The 9,530-nt window shown below is 33.7% G+C and overlaps 2 pseudogenes; both read right to left on the minus strand.

Annotated features, from left to right (window-relative positions):
- Nucleotides 1–554: 554 nt before the first annotated feature.
- Nucleotides 555–651, minus strand: LOC138833441 (U6 spliceosomal RNA; annotated as a pseudogene).
- An 8,296-nt stretch (nucleotides 652–8,947) lies between these two features.
- On the minus strand, nucleotides 8,948–9,047 carry LOC138833440 (U6 spliceosomal RNA; annotated as a pseudogene).
- Nucleotides 9,048–9,530: the final 483 nt, after the last annotated feature.

Genomic DNA, 9,530 nt, shown 5'->3' on the forward strand with positions numbered 1-9,530 from the left:
ATTCTTTCAAGAGAATTGCCTGACTTTTATGTCAAAATGTATTAAAGAGTTGTTTGTATACATCTATAATGATTTCTGCAGTTTGTGATTTTTTAAAATCAGAAATAATTTTAACTTCTCTGTTGAAATGAATAGTATAGAAACTAAAGTTTTCCTTGTAGTTTTCTGAAAAAAAGTATGTCTGTGTTTGTATAATATCCATAATCTATTTCATTCGCTCCTAGATATAATACTTGGAATTCTACATTGTTATATAATGTATAGGTTCATTAATAAATGTGTCCTTTCAGACTGCATTCCATATAGAAGAAGTTTAAGATTTCTTTTTTTCCTAGGTCCTTATATTATTTTATTTCTTTGGGATAAAATTACAATGTTATCTAATTTCAAGTTTTGTAAAGGTTATGCTATGTAAAGGCCTTTCTAAGGTGAAGAATTAATACACTGATTTCAATCTAACCTTTAATTCTATAAATTACATGTATTGTTACACTTGTTTTTTTTGTAATTTACTTTTTAATAACTGTTTTTCATTTCTTGCATCAGAAGAATGAAAAAATATGGAATATTTCACAAATTTTCATATCATCTTTGTGCATGTGCCATGTTAATCTCTGTATTGAAATTTGGGTAGACCTGCTTCTGAAGCATGTACTACCCTCTAAATTTAAGTACTTAATGATGCAATCTTTATACAGGCATCTATCCATGGTTCCCTATTTGTAACAAGGAACCCTTATTGTTCCTAAAAATGCTATTGATCTTATTTCTCTAAAATTCTGTGTATATTGGAAAAAACATATCGTTTGGTCGATTACTCACATTTACAATTTTTTGTCAATGTCTATTTTGTCATTTTCATTTTAAATTTAATCATACTTTGAAACCTTTTCAGCTAAGTCCAAAGGTGTTGGCTTTTCAAATACTTATTTATCAACTCAGTTAGCTTTGTAGAGCTAATGGATTCAAAGTAAGACTTGCTTAAGAGCTACTTCTAAACTTCTGCAGCTTAAAATTTCCCAAATGAGGTCTTGCTGGGACAAATGTCTACCTGAACCTTTACCCTTCTTCCATGTAGGAATAGACCAACCAGAATATCTTACCCTGACAGCATAGATTGTCTTACTGGAACAAAACTAATCTTAGTTACAAGGAATCATAGAGAGATGAACAGTTCAGACAGAAATTTTCAGAATGGAAGATATTTTATCAAAATATAAGTGTTTATTATACTTATCATTTCAAAAGTAGCTAAAGCCAAGAAGGTGAAAAAATTGTTCATATGCATGATTACCTACTGTTCTAGCCTGTGCATCATCCAATCTGGCAGGAATTTACACTACTGATTTTCTATCACCAAATATTTCCATAGCTCCTGAAGAAGGCCATATGTTTCTCCTTGATATTAGGCCTGAAATTGGTAATGTTTTAATCATAGTGTTTCTTCTTGCCTCTAGGCTGTAAATCTACAAATGGTAAAGCTTTAAGTCTAACTCTACCAAAAACTGAGGTAGAGATAATGGAATAATACTTTAAAACAGAGTTGCTGGGGCTGGGAAGGTGGCTCAGTGGTAGAGCACTTGGTTTGCATGCTTGAGGCCCTGGGTTGGATTCCTCAGCACCACATAAGAAAAAAGCCGGAAGTGGCGCTGTGGCTCAAGTGGTAGAGTGCTAGCCTTGAGCTTAAGAGCTGAGGGACAGCACCCAGGCCCAGAATTCAGGCCCCACGACCGGACCCAAAAAACCCCCCCAAAACAGAGTTGCTTTTGATTCCCTAACCACAACACAATAATGCAAAACAATTTTTATTTTATATGTACTTATATATTTTATATTTATATGTGCTGATTTTAAATTTTACACAGTGAATCTTTCTAGAAAATAATTGAAGACTCATCTCAATTTCTCATTTCCTACATTATTTCTGGACCCCAATTCCTTACAAGAATTAGCAGAAATCAATTGTGAAATGCAAGGCAACTTAAAATGAAAGATGAGATCACAAAATCTGAGAGAAAGTACTGTAATTCAAACTTTCAATTTACTAATGACCAGCCCATATGAGTGAACAAAATCACAAATGAACAAGATTATTTTTAGTACCCCTCTCCTAATGATTAATGAAAGATTTCAGTGCAGCCAAAAAAATAGTTTCTGTAGGGCTGGGAAGGTGGCTCAGTGGTAGAGCACTTGCCTTGCATGCCTGAGGCCCTGGGTTCGATTCCTCAGCACCACATAAGCAAAAAGAAAAAAAGCCGGAAGTGGGGCTGTGGCTCAAATGATAGAGCTCTAGCCTTGAGCTGAAGAGCTGAGGGACAGTGCCCAGGCCCAAAGATCAGTCCCCACGACTGGACTCCCCCCAAAAAATAGTTTCTGTAATGATAGATCCATAATTGGTCTACCAAGGCTAGGAATACTTGATTTAGAGGTCAAATATCATTTAGAAAAACATTAACTGTGAAGATCCTTAGTGCTTCAATACACGGGTATTTCAGTAAACTAGGTTCTGTAGTATAAAAAATGTTGTCATTCTCAAACCAATGATAACATACATTTAATCTCCTGGAAGTATATTCATTTTCAACTAAACTATTTAAAATCACATTTGCCAAAATAACCCTTGACAAGTAGATGATAGTGACATTACAATGTTTTCAAGTGTAGGGAGCAAGTTACAAGAGTTGATTTACGTACCCAGCACTAATACCAAACAAGTTAAACCATTCTTTAAAGTGTAGAAATAGTACCCCTCACAATTTGTGTTGTTTAGTGGGTGCCTTCCAGAAATGTGTTAAATAGATCAGCCTCCCATATTTCAAACCCAAATATTAGCTAACAAAGTAAATTTCATCAAATAAGAAGGTACATTTTAAAAAGTCACTAATAACTGCCCTATCATGTGTTGTTTTATGTTTTCCCAATCTGTCTAACATAGTAAGAAATATGATTTTAAATCTTGAATATGGGTACTGATGAGAGATGTGACAAACATAAAATCTGTCTTCTATTTCTGTCATATTCCTCTAAGAAGTAAATTTTAGTTTTCTTCTTTTCCAAAACTTATAGGTAGTAGAAAAAATTATCCTATGCAAAATAAAATAATCACACACCATTGTCCAAAGCTATTTATTAAAAAAACTGGTAGTTAGGAATAAATTCTAAGCCATTTTTAAACTTTCTTATTGATTAAAGATTAATCTTCCAAATGAATGAGAATAAAATCATGTCTAAGTGCTTAACATCTCCAGTCTTGCAAATTGTTATTGCAGATGAATGAATTATGGAAATATAAGCTGACAACAGTTCAAGTGTATGTGGGAGTGAAACTCCATGGAATGTATATAAACCTTTCAAAGTATTAACAGGCAGTTTAACAGAATGACTATCAGGAAATGGAACCCAGAGAGGAACAATAGTCAAGAAATAGAATGAATGAAAAATGGAACAAGGGGCAAGTACAGCTAGAATATGCAATGTACATATGTAATAAAGGAAGTGGTAAATCTGAACTAAATCTTGGAGAAAGGGTTGCTTGAGATTTATAGAAGGAGTGACTCTGATCCAGGAGCATTAGACAATTAGATGGACATATTTAATTGTAAAACACTTGCACAAACTTTTGAAATTCACTTAAAAACAACAATAAAACACACAAAAATCACAACCAAACAGCAATCTCTAGAGCGTATGAATATGCCCTTTCAAAATTTTAAGCAGTTAATGAAGGGCGGTCTTTGGAAAAGCAAAGAAAGCTGTTCAAAGAGGGAAGTTTTGGGTAGGGGAGAATTTTGAACAGACTTAAAAAGATTGTCTAAGGTTATAAATCACCTATATCTACTGCAAATATTTTCTTCTGCGAGTGCTCTTTGTCTGAACTGGATACTCCAGTCCTGAGGCACACTTGATAGCTTGTGAAGAAAGAATGGAAGAAGCAAGATCAAGAACCTATTACTCTACTGGAGAGAAAATAGTACTCTATGTTTTCTCTCAATCTCTTCACTACTCGATTTTCATACTTTTAATAACGTCATGTGATTTTGAAATTTCTTTCCTTCTTGGTTCTCACAAAATAATTGTTCAAAATAATTCATTAAATATTATTTGCCATTATTTTCTATCATGCTCTTTACTTGTTCAAGGGAGTCCATTAAACTTCCCCTTTTCATTTGGTTGCCACGAAAACCCAACAACTATGTTAATGAGGAACAACACTAATGCAAAACTTTGTCTCCAAAAATCCAGTCCAAGAACCTATAATCACAACTATTTGGCTATAATTTTTTTTCTTTTTTCTTTTACCTTGAAATTTTCTTGTGTCTAAAGTGCCCACAAAAATAATTACTCCACCACTTTTTGGTTCAATCACTTCTAACCTCAACGATATATTTTGCTAACAAGATATTTAGAGGAAACCTAAGAATACTCCACTATTATCTTCTCTCTTAAGACTTTTATCTTCTCTCTTAAGACTCTCCTTAGATACCATATCAGGAACAGTGAAGTTATTCTTTGCAAAATTATTTAAATAGATTATTTTCCTCTTGGTCTTGTATTTGCTCAACATGATGTATGGAGAAGAATAGAGTTAAATCACCGATTCCTTGGATGACATTGTCTGTTACAAAGGCAATATTTCTATGTCCTACTTCTATGTCCTCCTCTTAGCTCTTGCTTGATTTCCAATTAATCACAACTTCTTGGCTTCAAGTCTAGTGAAGCTGAAGGACTATAAGACGTCCCCCACTGCTACATCTTCATGGTTTCTCTTTGAAAACTCTTTTATTTGGAGGTGGAATTTATTGTCATGTCTTCGTTCAATTTGTTCTTCATTACACTGAGCCAAATAGGCTCTGTAAAATCACTTAAGGTAGCAAAAACATTAAGACAATCTATATCAAAAAGTTTTAGTCCCCTCCACTGCTGACACCAAAATGCTTAGCTAGGGTATGTAATAACGTGTTTTCTTACCTTTACAATTTGCTCAATTATTTTCTGATCCCCAAACTTTTTGACTTATGTAATAAAAGAAATCTTCACTATCTCATGTTAATAAGGATATTATTTTTTAAACTACTATGAAATGTGAAATCATTGGTTTGAAGTATCCAATCAGATTTTTTTCTGTGTTTCAGTGCTTCACGTGCAAAGACATTGTGGAAAGTATTTAAAAAGAAAAGTGTAAACTCAATACGTTCTTTCATTGTGAAGGGCACTTTCTTCCTAAATATTTTGACTCAAATTATCTTTTTAAGAGAATTACTGTTTAGTAATTAAAGGTCAGTTCACAAATTGTGATGTCTTATTTAAAATAAAAACTTTGAATTTAAATTCCATTACAACCTTGTTTCATGCAGTAAGAGTATATTTCCTGGGTAAGGACAATTCTCATGGGAACCTACAGGATTTACAGCAAGGTTTGTGAGGTTTGTTTGTTTACTGTGAAAATGAGCCATCTTACCCACATTGCTCCTTCTCAGCTATGTCTCCATGAATTTCTTTGCATGAAAGCTTATTTTCTCAGGCAATTTTAAATTTTCTTAATAGGCTAAGTTAAAATTTTGAACAATTAAAATTCACCTGTCATAATTTTAAAACTATTTTGAAATTCCTTTATCAGAATTGCGAATTTACCAATGCTAATTCCACCTTTACCATCAAAAACAGTTAACATGTTGTTTTCATGATATAGTATCCATGAAACTATTATTTTCCAGTGACTTTGTTAGGCATATATATGAACATGATGCTGAGCAAAATGAACTCTAAGATATGGAAAGAGATATTTATTTGCAGTTGTTGTTTTTAATGTACTATGTGATTTCTATTTTCCTTGGGTTTTCCCCTATGGTTTATCTCCTACTGTGTTTCATTTTGGTACCCTGTGTATTGTGTATACATTTACCTTAATTAGGGAAGGGAAGAGGAACAACAAATGGCGAGACAAAGGACAAAAGGCAAACCAATGCAATAGCAATACTCAGAAGACAATATGTTGGAAATGTACATTACAACTTGTGAGGGGTTTTGGGGTGAAGGAAAACGGTGAGAAAAATGAGAGAGAGGATAATAAGTTTGAAAAGTTATGTATTCACTGCCTTACAATTGCTAACGCAGTGCACATCACTTTCACATTAAAATTAAATTTAAAATATAAGCTGCATGAAATAAAATTTCACTGTATTGGTATAGTAAATATTGTTCTTTATGCAGTAACTTTAAAAAAATCAGTACTATTTGGCATCTAATTTGAATGAATTACCCCTTCTTTATGGGAGGGCCATCAACTTGAATGTTATCCAACTAGACAATTTTTTCACAATATACTTGCCAATATTTTCAAAAAAGAATTAACTAGTACTTTCTCATACCAAAACCGAAAACCGTTTAATTCTATGGAAACCCAAAACTTTTAAAAGTAAATAAGTTGTTAAGAGGACAGAATATGTATGTTCTACAAAATTCCTATGACTAATAACTACTCACTTTCAAATTCTGAACATTCCATACCTGAGAGATTCAAAATAGTACCTGTTTCCATGTTATGTAATTCTGCAATAGATGCATTTTCCAATGGGGTGTTACAGATTGAGAAGTGAACAGAAAAATAGCCACATTCTGGTATAGGATAAAACTGTAAAGCATCGGTTATAATTAATTCTTCAAGAGTAAGCAATTGTTTATCAGATTGAGCTATTATTTCTATGACCATCAATCCCAAAATTTATGCCATAAAGTCACCCTAGACCAACAGTTTCCAACTTGTAGGGAATCAAGGATTACTTACTGGTGATCCACTTGCACTAGAAGCATGGTTCTGAACTATTGCTTGCTGATTCTGAACTATTGCGTTGATGATTATATTCTCCAAGAAGAAAAAGTGAAATTTAATTGGTAGCAAAGGACTACTAATACATTTTGACTTCTCATTAGGCATCTTCATTCATCAAAATCACCTGACGACAATAGACAGGACTATTTTTAGATGAAAACAAGTGTCTTTCAAAAAACAAGAATTTAGGTAGTCATACAAAGAACTTCTATTTTACTGCTGCATTATACATTTTTTTCTAAGGTTGGATACCAACATTAGAAAGCTACTAGAAAGCTCTTAAAGCCCATATGTTGAATAGTGAGTTTTCTTACAATATAACATGGTATTTCCCAAATCATTCACATAGAAGGCATTGTTTCCTATTTTTTCATTCCTAGAAGAAGCTGCACATGAAGACACCACTGGTCCTCATTTTCAGTCTGTGCATTTGAATATGAAGGAAAATCTTTCCTCTGCTCTCTATCAATTTTCTACTCTCCATTTAGAATAATTTAGAATAGTAAAAATGAAAAAAGAGAAAATAAATCATGGTCAAAAATCATAAGCAGTAAATACACCATATTTTTCTGAACAGTTCAACCAATGTGAACTATTAGGGAAATACATGGACATCTCATTCCCACTGGCACTCAAAGTCTCTGGTTAGGCAATTCTGATGAAGACAAGGAACAAGATGAAAAAGTGAGGAATGGTATCAATTGCAAGAAAAAAATGGAGTAGGATCCAAACAAATTTCTTCTTTGGGATGCCGAAATTAATCGGCTTACTATGGTGCAGGGACTACTTTCCAAAAAGGCCACCCAGATGAATACTAGGGATAAGGATGAGTATAACCCTCTTCATCTGGAAGCCTAGAGTGGACAATTAGACATTGTCCATGAGTTGGTAGCTCAAGGCAGATATTCATTCAATAACTGTGAATGGCTGGACACCCCTGCACAGTGCTTATATGTGGAATAATACCAGAATGGCTTCTGTCTTACTTCATCATGATGCAGATACCAATCCCCAAACTAAAGGCCTCTTGACCCCTTTGCATCTTGCTGCTGGGAGTAGAAATAGCAAAGATACTCTGTATCTCCTTCTATTGAACCATTATATCAAACCAGGTCTGAAGAACGACTTGGAAGAAACTGCATTTGATATTGCCAAAAGGATAAGTATGTTTCACTACCTATTTGAAGTTGTGGAAAGCTGTACAAATTGTTCTCCTAAGTTGTAATGGTTTGGTTAAGTTTCTTAAATTTCAAAAATGCCAGTCCATCCTTTGTGTCCCTACAAATTTTTTTTCACAATACAAAGCAACAGCAATATCTTACTTTAAAATATCATGGAATCCATGGTATTCTTCCACGTGAATTGCCTGACTTTGTTGGCAAAATGTATTCAAGAGTTGTTTGTGTACATCTATAATGACTTCTGCAGAGTTTGTGAATTTTTTTAAATCATAAATAATTTTAACTTATCTGTTGAAATGAATAGTATAGGAACTAAAGATGTTCCTGGTGCTTTTCTGAAAAAAGTATATCTATGTTGGCATAATGTCCATAATCTATTTCATTCCCTCCTGGATATAATACTTTGAATTATACATTGTTATACAATGTATAGGTTCATTAATAAATGTGTCCTTTCAGATTGCATTCCATATAGAAGAAGTTTAAGATTCCTTTTTTTCTTAGGTCCTTATATTATTTTTTTTCTATGGGATAAAATGACAATGTTATCTAATTTCAAGTTTTGTAAAGCTTATGCTATGTAAAGGTCTTTCTAAGGTGAAGATTTAATACACTGATGTCAAACTAACATTTATTTCTGTGAATTACATGTATTGTTACACTTGTATTTTTGTAATCAACTTTTTTTTTAGGGGGGGGGGGTCCGGTCGTTGTCCATAACTCTGGGCCTGGGCGCAGTCCCTCAACTCTTCAGCTCAAGGCTAGCGCTCTACCACTTGAGTCACAGAACCACTTCCTGTTTTTTTGTTTTTGCTTATGTGGTGCTGAAGAATCGAACCCAGGGCCTCATGCATGCAAGCAAGCCCTCTACCACTGAGCCACCTTCCCAGCCCCAACTTTTTAATAACTGTTTTTCATTTCTTGCATCAGAAGAATGAAAAATATGGAATACTTCACAAATTTTCATACCATCCTTGTGCAAGTGCCATGTTAATCTCTGTATTGTTGTAATTTGGGTAGACCTGCTGCTGAAGCATGGAGTATCCTCTTAATTTAAGTACTTAATGATGCAATCTTTATACAGGCATATATCCATGGTTGCCTATTTGTAACAAGGAACCCTTAATGTTCCTAAAAATGCTATTGATCTTATTTATCTAAAATTCTGTGTATAGTGGAAGAAACTTGTATCGTTTGGTCGATTGCTCCCATTTATAATTTTTTTTTATCAATGACTATTTTGTCATTTTCATTTTAAATTTGATCATACTTTTAAGCCTTTACAGCTAAATCCAAAGGTGATGGCTTTTCAGGTACTTATTTATCAACTCAGTTAGCTTTGTAGAGCTAATGGATTCAAAGTAAGCCTTGCTTAAGAGCTACTTCTAAACATCTGCAGCTTAAGATTTCCCAAATGAGGTCTTGCTGGGACAAATGTCTACGTGAACCTTTACCCTTCTTCCATATAGGAACAGACCAACCAGAATATCTTACCCTGACAGCATAGATTGTCTTACTGG

Source organism: Dipodomys merriami, unplaced genomic scaffold (genome assembly GCF_024711535.1).
Source record: "Dipodomys merriami isolate MVZ:Mamm:240054 unplaced genomic scaffold, mDipMer1.0.p SCAF_2078, whole genome shotgun sequence".
NCBI classification, from domain to species: domain Eukaryota; kingdom Metazoa; phylum Chordata; class Mammalia; order Rodentia; family Heteromyidae; genus Dipodomys; species Dipodomys merriami.